This window comes from Lactuca sativa, chromosome 2 (assembly GCF_002870075.4).
Source record: "Lactuca sativa cultivar Salinas chromosome 2, Lsat_Salinas_v11, whole genome shotgun sequence".
Taxonomy (NCBI): Eukaryota; Viridiplantae; Streptophyta; class Magnoliopsida; order Asterales; family Asteraceae; genus Lactuca; species Lactuca sativa.
Genome location: NC_056624.2, coordinates 154,400,145 through 154,415,150, shown reverse-complemented (window position 1 = coordinate 154,415,150; position 15,006 = coordinate 154,400,145). Strand labels below are relative to the sequence as shown.

General features: G+C 35.7%; 1 pseudogene; it reads right to left on the bottom strand.

Annotated features, from left to right (window-relative positions):
* Nucleotides 1-11,086: 11,086 nt before the first annotated feature.
* LOC111883467 (exportin-2-like) lies at nucleotides 11,087-13,829 on the bottom strand (annotated as a pseudogene).
* Between the last annotated feature and the right edge of the window lie 1,177 nt (nucleotides 13,830-15,006).

The window sequence follows — 15,006 nt, the reverse complement described above, 5'->3', positions numbered from 1 at the left end:
CAATTTATCAAACAATAACAGAAAATAAGAATAAGAGGAATTCACGAAGAAAAGCTTTCACTAAGAAAGATAATCTCACAAAGAGATTATCGTGTGCACAAAGCAGCGATTAGGGTTTGTGAAAGGCGTAGCCATTCACAAACCTATACAAAAGATTATATACTTCTATTCTAGACAATCCTTACAAATCAGGGATACACCAGCTAACTAATTAGGCTAACTATGGAAATAAGATAAATACAAGATCTGTTACGATGCATTGAATAAACTAAACTATTACAAACAGAGCAGCTGACACGCTGATGCTGATACTGAGATATGCGCTGATGCTGAGTCTGTTTTAAACATTATCATATTTCAAGGTTTGACCTTACATTTTTTATTTTATTTTAAATGTAACATTATAATAATTTATATAGAGTTATTTTTAACTGTTATTATTGTAAGTCATTTTAAGCTACTTATTTGAAAACTTTTAATGATTATAAAATATCTTTGGGAAATATTTTAGTTAAATTGATATTACAATTTAGTTTTTGCATTTAGCACTACAATTTATCACTTTTAACTATTCACAAAATATTCTTTAGGTTTTTTAAATGGAACTAAAATTTATATTGAAATTTACCCTGTAATGTTATATTTAAATTAACAATTTAAGTATTTTGTCTAAACTATTCAAAAGTTGTAGCTTTAAACTAATAATGGTTTACATACAACAACATATTAAATCTAATAAATTAAGTATAATATTCTAAAACTTAAAGACAAAACTTTATAAGTAGAAGTAAAAAATATTATTTTAATATTGAAACTTAGTTTATTTATGATTACACTTTAAGTTTGAAATTTATTTAACCTTGTTAACCAACTTATAATCACTATTCGAAAGACACTATAATTTATTACTTTTAAATATTTACAAAATATTCTTTAGGTTGTTTAAATTGAACTAAAATTTATATTTAAGTTAATCCTGTATGGTTATATTTAAATTGACAATTTAAGCTTTTTATACAAATTTTTCAAAAGTTATAGTTTTAAAATGATAATTGTTTACATACAACAACATATTATACCTAATAAATTAAGTATAATATGTTAAAAGTTAAAAACATAACCTTATAAGTAGAAGAAAATATATTCTTTTAATATTGAAATTTTGTTTATTTATGAGTACACTCTAGGTTTTATATTTATTTAACCTTATTAACCAACATATAATCATTATTAGAAAGAAATTGAAAAGTCATGGGAGTTTCAAATTAATGTGGTGAAAGGAAAAAATGAATGAGAGTTTCAAATGAATGTGGTGAAAAGAAAAATGCTTCCTTTATAAGTATATAATGATAATGATATATATATATATATATATATATATATATATATATATATATATATATATATATATATATATATATGCTGGAATAGTGTCTAAGGCTACAACTATATTAGGCAAGTATTTGACCCGATTGTGCATGGTCCTTTTGGGTTGCCTTCACCATAGCAACTTGATAAGATGATTTATTATGAGAGAATAAATATTATTAATATATTATGAGAATAATATAAAGAATAATAATATTGTTATTTGATTAATATAAGTCATAGATTAATTAGTATTAATTTGGTGACTTAAAGAGATTTATTAAATAAGAGGGTATAAACTGTCAATTGTTTGATAGTTACACTTTGGGTTGTAAATCCTTCTTGGATAGAGGATGGACGAATTGTAGGGCTTAGGATAGCCTCAAAATCGTCCAAGGCTTATCTTTGGTAAGGATTTGGATTGCTTTAAGGAAAGATTATCCAACTAGGGTTTAAGGGTGAAACCCTAGGAGCCTACAAGTATAAATAGACCCTTAGGGCATGTGAAATCGGCATCTCTTCAAAAAGAAAGGAACCCCTGGCCGATTTCTTCCCTCTCATCTCTCTCTCTCAAATCATCCTCTTTGCTAGTTGGTGTTTGTAACGCATTAGAGGAGTGGCAATTGTGACTCTAGAGCTCCAAGACAACAAGATCAAACAAGAGATTCAAAGGTAAACTTCTAGATCTGATTTTGTATTGTTCTTATACCTAATTAGTCATTAGAAGTCTTGGATTCAAAGCATGTTTAATTAGAGAAACCTAGATCCAAGCATTAGGGTTTTGCATGCGCACATAGGAAAGTTCTTATGGCTAAAACCCATCAGTGGTATCAGAGCCTAGATTGGTTTCTATTAAATTGTTGCTTGTTTGTTTGAATCTTGCTTGAAAAATTCGATTTTCATGTTTCTGATTCATGGACTCGGCGAGTCCCTTGGTGCACTCGGCGAGTCCGAGCGTCAGGAAGGGCCAGATTCGGGATTTTTTGATATTTATCTTATGGAAACTTGCCTTTATCATATTAGATCAACCCTAATCCGATTTTTTGATATATATGACTATAATCTTGATCTAATTAAAGATATTTATCAACTAATAAAATATTTAATTTCCTTATGTGATAATTAATTAATTGTTTTGATTAAATTGGTAATTATCTTGCAAGAAATCTTTAAATAAATCAAATATGGATAATTATGGAATTAATTGTTAATTAAGATTATTTGTTATTTGATCCTCCATGTTTTAAATGTTTAAAACTTGTCCTCAAGTTTTGAAATTTATGTTTTGTGATTGAAAGTTTTAATTTAGACAATTTAAATTTCAAACCCTAGAATTTTACAAGTTTAAAATACAACCCTATACTAATATAATATTACAAGATTAATATATATATATATATATATATATATATATATATATATGTATGTATGTATGTATAACTAAAATGCTAGTCTTACCGTTAGTAGGCCTCATTCACGAAGCCGATCTATAAGGTGGGTATAAGGTTGCAGCCTATAAAACGGCGCTTAATGGATGTACACTCACACCCACCGCTTGCTTGATCGGTGGAGGGTCGTTAGCCGAACGGGTAGGATAGGGCAACCTCATCTTTTCATTAAAAGTATAATATGAAATACAAAGTAACTACATGTTTTTTTAAAATTTCCCAATGTTAGTTACTTTAGGAAAAGTGAATTGATGCAATCCCATGAAATTACACTTTGCACCTTGCAAAGAAGTTAGTGGAGCGTGTGTGTTTTACCGGCACACTAATTGGTTCTAAGCAAAGGTGGCAAAGGGTGATTCATTGTTTATCATAGTTTGATGGAGCGTGTGTGGTTTACCGGCACATCGAATAGGTGATCGTTACAATGAAGGCACCATGTGAATTTGCATGGTAATTCACACCCGCTTTGTGATTCTTGGTATCCCAGTCACAAACAAGAGGGGCATATCGAGATTTAAACATGCCATTGAAAAGTTTCAACGAATCTCATCTAAACCTAGGAATTATCAAATTCATTTAGAACTTAAAGTTAGGTTTTCATGGTGGAGAATTAGTGAATCGTCATTCATTTACCTTCAAATTGTTTGCATATTAGATTACGACATCCCTTTTCTAATATGTAAATATTGTTGTTGGATCCTAGCCCTAATTTTTCTTATTGGGTGATAATTAGGGATTCATATTCTAATCTATCTTTGTACTTTCTATTTGTAGATGTCGAACGCAAACAACACTGCTGCTAGTTCTTTCACATTGATGAGCCTTTGTCAAAAGGTCACTTTCGATGGGACGAACTTTAGCGAATGGATAAGATACATTCGCACCATTGCTTGCTATGAGGATAAGGAGTATGTCCTCGATGAGAAGCTCGAGAAAATCAACCCTGAAATCGCTACTCCGGCTGAGATGACCACTTTTGAAACTCATGAGCGCGATGCAATGAAGGTACATTGCATCATGACAGCCACTATGAACTCCGAATTCCAAAAGTCCTATGAGGACATGTACCCGTACGAGATGCATCAAGACTTATTGGAGAGATACCACCAAAACGTGAGACAAGAGCATTATGAGATTTTCACTAACATGATTTCCGCTAAGATGGGTCATGGAGAGTCTCTTATCGTGCACCTGCAAAAGATGCAAAGGTATGTCGACCGTCTTCGCAAGTTAAATGTTGACTTTGGGGAAGACTTGGCGATCGACATGGTGCTTCACTCTTTGCCTCCGAGCTACAATCAACTTAGGATGACCTATCACATGAAAAAATAGGAGGTCACCCTAAGAAAACTCCAAGGTCTCTTGAGGGTCGCTGAGAGCAACTTCAAGGACAAGTCTGTTGCACCAACTCCCAATCCAGCCGTTGCTCCTGTCTTGGCTATTCGACAAGGAAAGGGAAAGAAGAGGAAGGCTTCATCTAAGAACTATCGTAAGGTTAAAGCCAGAGATGGTGCCTCTTCTAGTAGGACCAAAGTTGATCCTGCTAAGCCCTGCCCTAACCCAAAGGAGGCAGAATGCCACCATTGCCACAAGATAGGACATTGGAAGAGAAGCTGCCCAGAGTACCTGCAAGCTATCAAGGAAGGAAAGATCAAGCCGTCTTTCGCAGGTATATACACAATTAAATCTAACAATTCATCTCATGCTATTTCTTGGGTTCTTGATACCGGTTGTGGTTACCACATTTGTTCTAATGTGCAGGGACTAAGAAGAAATAGGGATGTGGAGGCTGGAAGAATAAATCTAATCATGGGGAACAGAAGATCGTCGCCTGTGACCAAGATTGGAGTGTATTCTTTAATGCTTAGGAATGGTTTAAGTTTAGATTTGAACAATTGTTGCTATTCGCCAGAAATGGCTAGAAACATCATTTCATTTCATGGTTTGTTTAGACAAGGTTTTAGATTTTCTTTTAATAATGAGAATGGTTCTATTTTGGCTTATCTAAATGGTGTCTTTTATTTTGAAGTTGTACCATGTAATGGAATATATGAAACTGTTATGATTGTTGATAACTTAGGAAATGATGTTTTGAACATAGATTCTTCCAATAGTATGGATAAAGCATCCTTGTGGCATTGTCGTCTTGGACATGTCAACAAGAAACGCATAGCCCAACTCCAAAAGGATGGAGTGTTAGAGTCATTTGACCTTAGGGAAGATGACACATGCGAATCTTGTTTACTTGGAAAGATGACCAAGTCACCCTTCACAAGTACTTGCGAAAGGGGTGAGGGTCTATTGGACCTAATACATACCGATGTATGTGGACCGTTTAGATCAACCGTGAAGGATGGGAACCACTTCTATGTGACTTTTACCAATGACTATAGTAGATATGGGTATATCTATTTAATCAAGCAAAAGTCAGAAACTTTTAAAAAGTTCAAAGAGTTCAAGAATGAAGTGGAGAATCAATTGGGCAGGAAAATCAAGATGCTTCGATCCGATCGAGGAGGAGAGTACCTAAGTCTTGAATTTCACGATTATCTCAAGGAGTGTGGAATAGTTTCACAATTGACGCCACCTAGGACACCACAATTGAATGGTGTGGCAGAAAGGCGTAATCGAACCTTGTTGGACATGGTTCGCTCTATGATGAGTCGTGCTTCACTATCTATCTCGTTTTGGGGGTATGCCTTAGAGACTGCCGCCCATATCCTTAACCGAGTCCCTACTAAGAAGGTTGCCAAAACACCTCACGAGATGTGGACAGGGAAAGCTCCCTCGTTAGCACATATCAAGGTTTGGGGTTGCGAGGCTTTCGTAAGACGAGATACTCACAACAAGCTCGAACCTCGTAGTGAGCGATGTATTTTCATCGGCTACCCGCAGAAATCCTTTGGATATCTCTTCTATAGACCGAAGGACAATGTTGTCTTTGTTGCGAGGAGAGGAGTTTTCCGAGAGCGAGAACTCATAGGCCAAGGAGACAGTGGGAGGCAACTCGAGCTTGAAGAGATTCAAGAGTCGATAGATGAAGGAACCTCTACCGCTGGCACTCAACCCGGGGAGGAAACTCCGGTTAAACCGACTGACGAGTTTGGACTTACACGCCTCGGATTCTCCGGTTAAACCGGCTAAAACTACCAAATATGTTTCTATCCATTGAGGGACTTACACGCCTCGGATGGAAATTCCGAGAACGATTTTGGACTCAGGTCATAATCTAATATTTAATTTCATACTTGAAATATTTTAGGAAAATATTTATAGAAATAAAAAAAAAATTAGACGTTTTAAATCAGTAAATCGCGAAACTTTAAACTATTGATTTTGATATGATTTCAGTTATTGGCAATATATCCTAGAAATAATATATTATTATCCAATCAAGTTATTGTGAATCTTAACAAAGAAATAACTCAAAATTTCTTTAATCATGTACATCTATATACATATATGTGTGGGGAACGTATTTTTTTTAAATCTATTATGTATTTGCTATAATTTTTGTAAACCCACACTACATATGACAAATAGTCAATTATGTAATCACAATGTATATATGTTATATAATTAAAATTATATAACAACACTAAATATATAAATATTTATATATGTCATGTAACATTTTCAAATACCAATTAATACTATATACGACAAATTAAACACTGATTATGTACAAACCTCGAATCCTTTATATATCTCACAAACATACATAATAAACTCTTAATATGAGAGTGTGTACATTTTTTGTACATGTTATTGTCATAAAATGTCTTCAACCAATAAAATATCATTAAACCTAAGAGTATATACTAAATCTATTAAAAATATACATCCATACACACCCAAATGCACAAATAATTAGGGTATTACATTTGTTTCTAAATCTGAATAAATACATAAATAATTAAACCAATACATCACAGAAATATAGGGGTGTTAATCGGGTCGTGTTTGTCGGGTTTTTTCAAAAATAAAATTGACCCTAAACCCGACCCTATTAAGGTACGGGTTAATCGGGTTTCGGGTTAAAAGGGTTAGATAAATTGGGTTAGTCTGGTTGGTTGGTTTTAACCACTTTTTACTGTAGCAATTTTGATAAAAAAAAAATTGTCATTCTAAAATACCAACACAAAATCCATACTAAGCCTGGAACAAAAAAAAAAAAACCTTCAATTAATATCGTGTAATGTTATGAGTTTAGATTGGTTTTCTTTGACTTATGTAACATCCGGATTTCCAGGTATCATATTTTAATTATTTATCTTGAGTTAAGAAGAGGGGCTTGGCGAGTTAATGCCTAGACTCGTCGAGTAGGATCGCGATTGCTGACTGGAATAATGAATGGACTCAACGAGTCCGTGCTATAGACAAAAACCCTAAATCTTTGGGCATGTGCCCTATTTAAGGGTCATTATGGCCTTCATTGGCAGCCACCTTCACCCTTGAGAGATCCCTACGAACCATAAAGCATAGAGAGTGAGAGAAGGAGCCATTTACACCACTTTTAGTGTGATTTAACAAGAAAGAAGGAGGGAGTGCAAGCCAGGCTGATTGGGGAGCTCAGATTTGCTATCATTTCATCAGAAGGTGCTACTAGAGGTATGAATCCATGCTTATTCTTGTGTTTATGGTAGATTACTTGAATCTAGGGCTCTTTTACCCCCTTTCCTTAGTTGGAATTCGAAGCATATGAGGCCCTATTGAGGAATAGACTTTGGATCTGGACCTTGAGAGGTCCAGAGAGTCCCAAACTACCAGATTTTTACTGTTCCATTAGAGATTTGAACCTAGGTTGCCATTTTAGGAGCTATTTCGTCAAATAAGGTCATATGAGTGTTTCATGAGCATAAAGATTGGACCTTTACGTGATTATTGAGTGTTAGAAGGTCAGATCTATAAGTTAGAGAAGCAGATCTGACCTCAGAAGGTCATATGAGTATTGCCATGGAGGAAACTCGCCGAGTCCATAAGGGGACTTGACGAGTCGAGTCGGGTTGCCCCGCGATTCGTGATCAGCGGTAACTCGTCAAGTGAAATGTTAACTCGACGAGACCAAGTGAGGCCTTAGAAGGATTCAGAGGATGCACATAAACTCACTGAGTCCCATGAGTGCACTCGGCGAGTCTGGTCAAAGTTGGACCGTTGACTGAGTTGACTTTCGTTGACTTTTAGGGTATGGTCAACAATTGGACTTTGGGTCTTGGGGGAGGGTAAATTGGTCTTTTACCCTTCTGAGGATTTACAAAGGGGGATTAATCTAGCCTTTGAGAGTTGTTGTTAATTAGATAAAATTGTTTATGTGCTTAGGCGGAGGCTAGATCAGTATTCGAGTTCGAGATTATCCGATTTACCCGAGGTGAGTCTTCTCACTATACATTACCTAGAGTGGTATCTATGTGCAGACCGGAGGGTCTTATGTGTTATGTGTATGTGTATGTCTGAGACTTATGTGCATTGCGTTATATGTATGTTATGTGTTATATAGACCGGACCAGAGGGTCCAATGACTTATGAGGCCAGAAGGTCCTCGATCAGACCGGACCGGAGGGTCCAATGATTTAGATCGGACTGGAGGGTCCAAGGAGCTAGACCGCACCGGAGGGTCCAACGAGCCACGGGACTGGAGGGTCCTGCTGAGACACATTGACCGGAGGGTCATACCGAGTTATAGCCTCGAGTGGCTTATGTGTTGTATGTGGTATTTTGGGGAACTCACTAAGCATTTATGTTTACCGTGTTATGTGATATATGTTTTAGGTACCAGCGAGGATCGCGGGAAGGCGCCGACATAATCCGTACACGCTGATGGGGAATTATGTAATTTGAGATTCTGGGATATGTTTTATTGAGATAACATTTGATACATTTTGATATTTGGGTTGTTTATGTGAGATATGTTTGTTTTTAAAAAAAATGAAAAATTGTTTTAAATTTTCATGTTGTTACAAGTTGGTATTAGAGCCTTGGTTTGAGGGATTCGGATGCACCTTCGAGCGTATCTGAACTCAAACTGAGGATTTGAGGAATTTTTTCATAAAAGAAACAATTTTTCTAAAAGAGTAAAAGATTTTGAGAAAGGCAGAACGGAGCCCAACAGCTACCTCAACATCAGAATAGCCAACCCAAACTTCCTAAAACCAAACCAAGACCAATCCTTAGACAAATACTCAATTCTACCCAAGTTTGACCAAAATTCAAACTGGTCAAAAAGCCAACGGCCAACTTAGTCAAAGTCAATATCACGTCTTGACCATTCCTTGGTCACGTCGTCAGAAGGCAACGACAAAATAATCGCAATTTTGGGCACCGCCACGTCGTGACATATCCTATGTTACGTCGTGAATTCTGGTCAGAAGGCCAAAATCTTCACTAAGTGCTTAATCTTTTTAGATGAAGGCCCATAACCACAAATGTAGTTCCTGAATAACTTCATAATGGATAAAGTTTCTAACTTTATCCATTAGGATGGTCCACAGAACTAGAACTAAGATCTAATCTTTTAGTCTCAAAGGGACCAAGAATGCATATTTCTCAGCTAATCCATCAAATCTAATTTTTTGGTGATTTAATATCATTAATATTATTTAAGTGTAATATGATTAAATTTGTTGACCAAAAGTGATCTTGTTAAATATTGAACAAGTTATGATGGTGCGAGAGTGCACACTTGTTCAAGTTTTCAAGATTCAAAGTACACTGTTATTTGGGGGCAAAGCCCCTAAACGAATGGGGGTCGGGGGTAGCGCCCCTGGGAGCAAGGTCCAAGAGGTGGCAGCCCCTGACATGTCTAAGGGACAGGAGACCCTAGCTAGGGTTGAGTTGTCTTGTGATAGGTTTGGCGGTTTTATGACAATTTGTAACTGTCTTGTGACAATTTTCAAACATGAATCATATAGCCATTTTTCTGTCATTTTCTCGTAACATAATGTTACAAGTTCAACTGTTCAAACTATGAAAAGTGCGAAATGGTTTAATGTTTTGTAATTTATCCTCCTATGATAACCCTAAGACAAGTTCAATGTAGATTGTCCGACTGTGATTTAAAAAAACCAATTAAATATTCTTTACAATATTTGTTAAAGGGAGTAAACACATAAATAAAAATTAAACGTTAAACAAAAAGGAATTAAATGAAATGAGTGTTTTATGACATTAATCTTACTATTTTAAATTAGTAAATGAAGTGATTGGTAGCCTTAGTTGGTTTGATTATTTATTTATTTAGTTGAATTTTCAAATATAACCAACACATTGAAAAAAATATACAAAAGAAAAGGTTTCTAAAAATGACCTAGGAATACACAGAGGGTCCTTTGTAGACTCGTTTTTCATATTGCAGACTCGTGTTAACCGTCAAATTTTATGGATTCTTTTTCGTAACTTTGCTTAGTCCACAATACGACACCTAAGTCTGCAGAAATCTCTTTGCGGACTCGTGGTATCTTCTACGAACTAAGCGGTATAAATTTCGACAAGTCGTTTTTTTATCCTGGTATTTTTTGTCTCTAGAATGTAGATGTGTGTAGGCAACGAGCCATATAGACAATGAGACATAGATGTCGATGAAGTATATATTTCTGTTTGGAATTTTTGTTGTAAATGTTTATTTATAGATATGATATACGGAAATGTAAAACTACAATATTTATCTCTATCCTGATTTGTTAACTTTTCAAGTGAATTGTGACATATCTATCATATCTATAAATAAAAAAATTACAAGAATTCCAAAAACAAATCTAGATTTCGCCATTATATCTGTCTTGTTGCCTAAACAATTCTGCATTCTATAGACAAAAATGGAATAAAACAATTAAAAAAATGATTTATCTAAATATATATTGTTTAGTTCGCAAAAGATCAGAGAGTACTACGAACTAAGCAAAATTATGAAAAACTCCGAAATTTTGATTGTTAAAACGAGTCAACAGTATGAAAGTCGAGTTCGTAGAAGACCCGCTGAAGATTCCTTGGTCATTTTTGGAAACTCTATTTTTTGGTCAGTTTTTGGCATTAGGATGTATGTTTTGCTTATATCCGAAAATTTCTCTATTTATTTTGCAAAAATGATAGACTTCTAGAGTCATTGTCTTATTTTTAAAAATTGGTGACTTCTAGAGTCATTGTGATTGAAAAGGTGTCGTTTTTTGTAAGAGGTTAATCACTCAAGTCCGAAGTAGTTTAAAAATAGGATTTAATCGGTACATATGTCAGCGGTTCTAATATATATATATATATATATATATATATATAAAATCTATCCATCAAGGACTCCTGAGCAGGTTAGACAAAAGAAAATTACAAAGTAGCAACAACTTTTAGTCCTTTTTAACTACTTCACAATGCTTATAACAGCATGACTGATATGTAAGTTCCTAACAATGGATATACCAGCTCTACAAATATCCAACTTCTACTAACATTCTATATTCAGCTTACTAATTATAATAAATACCTTTCCCAACACACAAAAACCTGGAAAGATGATAATAGTGAATTGTAATCGTCTTTTCATACTATAGAAAGATGGTAGGAATCACATAACTGGAGAAGTGCAGCTTGATTAGCAGGAGAAAGGTATCTAGTAATAACCAGTGGGAATCTCCCACTGAATTTAGAAGAGAGAACCACGAGTAAAGCCATTGAGAAGTATTTTGGATCCTTGATTTATCCCCCTCTTTTTTACCAACATTGTGAAGATGAACAATGGTGGCTTGATAACCAGTTGCCTCCCCAAAATCTGGAACTTCCTGTTCATCTTCAACTTTTCCCTCCTCTGGCAGCGAGAGAAGAGTCACAACACCATCCAGCAACTTCCCACAAAGCTCTTCAGCTGCAGGATCCAACATTGATGGTGATTCACAAAGCAGCTTAGCTGATGCAACTGCAATCAGTTTAACCTCCGTGTACCCGGTTATGGTCTTCAGATTGGGTATCCAAAACCGACTCAAAATTACTTGAAACAAATTTGCCTGAACAGAATTTATCGAGTCCACAAGAGCTTCTACCTCATGCTTCACCAGGAAGAGAGACATAAAGATAATGAAGCCACCTCGGGGGAATGGTTAAACACCGGGTTTTTAGGGTTCACACAGACCCTGTTAAGAACCTTGGTTAACCGAGTAATGGTGGATGAAGCCACCTCGGGGGAGATATCAGCAACCTGAAGAACTCGCATGATACACCTCATAATATACTGATTCACGCTTCTCTAACGCACCAAAAAGATTTGTCATCAAAACTGGAAGAATGGGACCGATGTCCATTGGCGTGTATCTTGCTTGTGAATGCACCCCATTGTTGTCTTTGACAAGCAAAAGCTTCTCAATACAGTTAGCAGCATAAGAATGAACCACATTAAAATCTGAACCAGAAAACCTGACCACATCACCAAGAAGAGCCATGGCAATGGGTTTAGGTATCAAGACATGGAACATTGTGAAAAACTTCAGTGCACCTGCCTTCAACATTGGGGAAGCATTGACATCCTGTTCCTTCAACTCTGGGACAATAACCCATCTGAAGAAACTTTCAACATCAACAAGATCGCTTGAGATTGAAGCATCACCTGCCTTTTTTGTGGCAAGAGAGACAACCAAGTAAATGGCACAATCTTTATATTTCCAGTTTGCAGATGGGTTTTTAGCAAACAGTGCCAAGCAATTGTGTATCTGTGTTGAGACGCTCTCTGTGATCTTCTGTTTGTAATTCCCAGCAATACCCTTGAGAAGCTCACACGCAATTCTCCTTCTTGTTTCAAGGTCACTCCCTTCCATGTCTCTTCTTATAAACTCGATATAATTCATCACAAAGATCTCTTCATCTTCATCCCTTAACATCACATTGGGAATAACAATACTCTGAGTAATCTGCTGCAATATCTCATCACCAGCAAACAATTCATGGTGACCACTTGTGCTGACCATGGTCAAAAACTTGATGGCAGTCATGGTCAACCGTTCACGGTTTGGCGATGCTGATGCAATTACAAGGAGACTACAAACTCCTTTAAGTACTTTTGGAACAGTTCCTCCTCTTTCTCCATGTAATGGATTAGATTTTCACATACACCTGCTCGTAGCTCGTCAACAAGTGAAAGGCCATCTCCATCGCCATCCTCAATATCCGGATACCTCACAGTGAGATAATTCTTAAACTCATTCATCCATTTATCTGCATTGTCCTCAAAAAACGCGGGCAAATCCAAATTGTTTAGCGAATACGATATCCGACAACAGAGTATCTGTGCTTCAATTAATTGACGGACCGTTGCAACGGACCTAGCAGCAGCATTTATCTTCCCTGAAATACTCTCAACGGTGCTCAATAACGGTGCGGCGAAGTTATCCATGCAGTATTTCAAATCAAGCAGAACCGGATCACTCTTGAACTGATACCGGAATTTCTTAAACAAAGAATTAATAGTCATGAGAATACCATTAACTGAGGCAATATCATCCGCATTGATAGCCGTTTCGAGACTGGTCGTCGACTCCGGAAGCAAATCCGGCCACAACTTTGGAAAGTCATGGTTCCCGATCACAGCTAAGGCTTCGCTAAGTTGAGCCTGGATTCTCGGGGTAGTTGAGAGCATGAGAGGGACTATTAGAGTCTTAATCTGCTCTTTCTCACCATCAGGAATACGGGTTGCAGATGAGGGCAACCACCGGGTTTTAAGATGGTTCTTGAAGTTAACAGAGGCGCATTGTCGGATCTGCTCGTCCACGGAAGTTTCAGCAACGAGGCGGAGAACGGCAGGGCCGTAGTTAGGAGTCTCGGCGGCGTCGGATAAGTTTTTCTCAGCACGGCGGCGGGGTTCTGGTTGAGGGGAGAGTGTACCAAGGAAAGATTCCGACAGAAACTGTACGGTTTTTGGATTCCACTCCATCTCTAGGGTTTTTACAGTATTTAAGAGCCTGAAAATGCAAAGTATATGATAAAAAATGTACTGAGATTTCAACAGTGGTGAGTAATAGGATCGAAAACTAGAAAACGGTGAAGAGAAACCGCACCTTCGTAAGAAGAAACGATCGACTCGGATGAGAAGGAGAAGACTGAGGTATCACTATCAGTGTGGGAGACGTTTGTCCAAGGAATAAAGAAGAGAAATGGACAGATACAGTATTTTTTGGAGGCACATTTTAAATTTTAGACATAAAAAATTGGGTTATTTTACCCTATATTTTGATTTTTACCTAAAACTTTTTTTTTAAAATTTTTTTTTTTTTAAGAATACCCAAAGTTCATCCGGAATTTGTTATTTCAGATCTTGGTGGTCATAAATAGCTAAACTCATTTTTTTTCTTTTATGAAAAAGGCTCAATATTTTGTTTTTTTTTTTTTTTTTTCGTTTTAGACTTAATTTTCTTTTTTTCAAACTAATCTCAAATACTATTGATATTTATTTATCAAGTTGTCTCCATGGAATGTTATGTGCTCATTAAAAGTCTTTTTCATTGGATTTAGATGATCATTTCCATTTTTTGTTGGAGTTATGTCATTTATCTAAATTTTTTATGGTTCAAATCAGCAAGAAGTTGAATCCTCATTTCCTCTCTATGGTCCTAAGTAACATTTATGAACTAGATTTATACATTTTTCATTAACTAGAGCGTATTGAGGATTAAGATTCAATAATAAAAGATTTTAAATTATATAATTTATAACAACTTTCCAAAAAACATTTATCGATGAAGTAGTGATGTTGTTAATACATTTATGAACTAGATTTATACATTTTTCATTAACTAGAGCGTATTGAGGATTAAGATTCAATAATAAAAGATTTTAAATTGTATAATTTATAACAACTTTCCAAAAAACATTTATCGATTAAGTAGTGATGTTGTTAATGTAAATATAATTTAATTAAAACTTCATTTTTTTTAACCGGCAAATCTAATCTACTCCTAAGCTAACAACACCTATTTCACCTATGTCCACAACGGGACTTGAACCCTCGACCTCAAAGAGGGAGGACACCACCTGATACCGCTAGGCTACAAACCCTTTGGTAATAAAAACTTCATTTTAAAATAAATTAGATGAGGTAAGAATAAAAATTAAAGAATAAAAAGAGTACCCTTTCAGCAACATCATGATATGATCAAGGGAGAATGACTTATCAGGTAATCATCTTTATCGTTTTGTTTACATTTAGGTAACTTATTTATTTTTG